Raw genomic sequence first — 2464 nt, forward strand, 5'->3', positions numbered from 1 at the left:
CACGTTTGGTAGTTATTTATTCTAGAATTAAAGCGTTGTTTGTTGTGAGCAATTGGGCTTCCCACATGAAAGTCTTGGCCCGGAGTTTATCTCAACATTTCCTCTCAATGAATCAATCAATCTATTTGTCTTTAATATCCGGCCGTATCGCCGGTACTGTTCCGATTTGTTTAGGCTCACACGTGAGAAATATCTGCTATATTTATGCAGTAACTTATGTAGGTTGAAGACACGTTTCTGAAGAATAAAATGTAAGTATTACATGTTGAAATCTTCTTAATTAAGCTCGGACCACTTTCGTATTATTTTGTGGCGGACACCTCGCCACACAAACAACAGATGGCGCTCGGAACGCAACACAGTGACAATGTATGAAATTGAAGCAAATCTCTTACATCGCGGTATCGAAGTTTCTCAGCTACCGTGCAATAAATACAAAGCCCCAACGCTAACCGCTGGGCAGCTGCCCGCCAGCACTACCCGGCCTGGTCGGAGGATCCTCCCTTTGCCATGGGGATGCGCCAACACCTCCAGCATCTCCATAATTTTACTACACTAGTGAACACGACCCGTAGGAAACTCGCTGACTGCCAAAGCTTACTACAAACGTACTGATAAAAGCTTATGTTTGCGCCACAGCAGTAAAATATCCACTTATATTCCAACACAGCAAGTGTCCCCTATTATTAATGTTGGAGCTAAAATTGCGGCGGTCTTGGTTGATTCGCAGTTTGTGTTCGGGAGACGCTACTCATTTCCTTGTGACCTCCTTTTCAATTTCGTTTTCAGCGAACAAGCCTCTTCACTTCACGAGCTGAAAGATAAATTGGTTAGAGTCTTGTAACTTTTCAATGACTCTTCATTTAATTATAATCAAATTTTGGTTACTTTAGGCGACAAAATATTGTATTGGGCGTCTTAATAAACGTTACGGAGATAAATAGCAACATTTATTTTGTTCATAAACATCATCTCAACCCAAACGCGACATCCTACTTGACATAACGTCTACGTACCCGCCTCGCAGTTAAACTGCACATCTCGTGGATTCCTCAGAACAATAAAAATTACAAAACAGACACAAAAATTAAATTTTTCAAACAAAAAGTGTCGTGTCGTCGTAGATCTACTGTCAACAACAACAGGATGTTGGTCAAATGGTAAATAGTTGATAACAAATTAAAATGTAAAAGCGCTAAAACAGGAGTGTGAAATAGTAAATGGTCGAAGTGTGAAATATAATGATATAACATAGTTCATAAACAGCTCTGAGTGCCGTTTCACCGAATAATTTCGGCAGTCTTCGGGTTGAAGCCAAGAATAGAAACTGCTATATTTAAAGTGTGGTCGGTGTTACAATAATATTATATAAAATCACAATTGTTTGGATTGCTTATAAATTCGTTTGTAAAAGTCACAGTAAATAATCCAATGTAATGTTTATGTAGAGCTGAACTTTGCCAATAATGATCTCTACTAGTTTTCAAGTCATCGTTTCGTACTTATAATGTTACTGATTCTGAAATTTATCAAAAAGTGTTTTAACTTTACATTTTGGATCAAAATATTCCTGTATGTTTTAATCTGTATAGTTTTGTTGCGATTGTCAAGAAAATTTCTATTTAAAGACAAAACAGATAAAGACGAGATTTATGATTTTCAGGAATTAAATCAATAGTGGAAAATGTATGCAATATTTACCCATATAGCCTACTTCTTATTTGTAACGTTCTGGTTTAAAATACTTTTTACTATAGTATTCTGTACTTCTATGATACGATGGGGGAGGAAAATTTTGCATTGAAAACTTGATGAAACGGATACTAAATATGATTACGAATAATATTGAATAAATTATATTGTATTTACTTTAATTAAGTATTATGTTTCGGTGCCACCGTTCCTTCATTGTTCCCAGTTTTTTCATTTGGGTACCTTTAACCTAAGCATGTATTGAAATTCCAGCTGCCGCTTCATGGGTTCGTTTTTGACGTAGATAAACGTCTAAATAAAGTGCTGTGATTGGCTGAAGTATTAATGAGCAGCGGCCGCAGCACGGGTTTTCTAACGACCATTGACATATATTATTACTTTATTATCCAAGATCGATAAAGTGTTTTGATATGCGTTCCTACAATCACAGTGCCGTATTTATGACGAATCACAATAAATCACAATACGGCACTGTGATTGTAGGAACGCATATCAAAGCACTTTATCGACGTCGATAACAAAGTAATAATATATGTCAATGGTCGTTAGAAAACCCGTGCCGCGGCCGCTGCTCATTAATACTTCAGCCAATCACAGCACTATATTTCAGCATTTAGTTAGTAATGTATCGTATCTTGGTATCGTGAAACCGGTACATAATTATGCCGTTGTGCGCTAGATCCATTGCCAACATTTGATCGAGATTAAGGGTGGGTTGCATCAACATCCCGGTTATCGTAATAGTTAAGGT

At 37.1% G+C, this 2464-nt stretch overlaps 1 long non-coding RNA gene across 1 annotated transcript; it reads left to right on the top strand.

Annotated features, from left to right (window-relative positions):
* The first annotated feature begins 1058 nt into the window (after positions 1-1058).
* On the top strand, positions 1059-1874 carry LOC119690472. The gene is made up of 2 exons (XR_005253590.2): positions 1059-1346; positions 1664-1874. It is a non-coding gene; the product is annotated as an uncharacterized LOC119690472 (long non-coding RNA).
* The last annotated feature ends 590 nt before the right edge of the window (positions 1875-2464 follow it).

The sequence above is a fragment of the Plutella xylostella genome, chromosome 22 (assembly GCF_932276165.1).
Source record: "Plutella xylostella chromosome 22, ilPluXylo3.1, whole genome shotgun sequence".
NCBI lineage: Eukaryota > Metazoa > Arthropoda > Insecta > Lepidoptera > Plutellidae > Plutella > Plutella xylostella.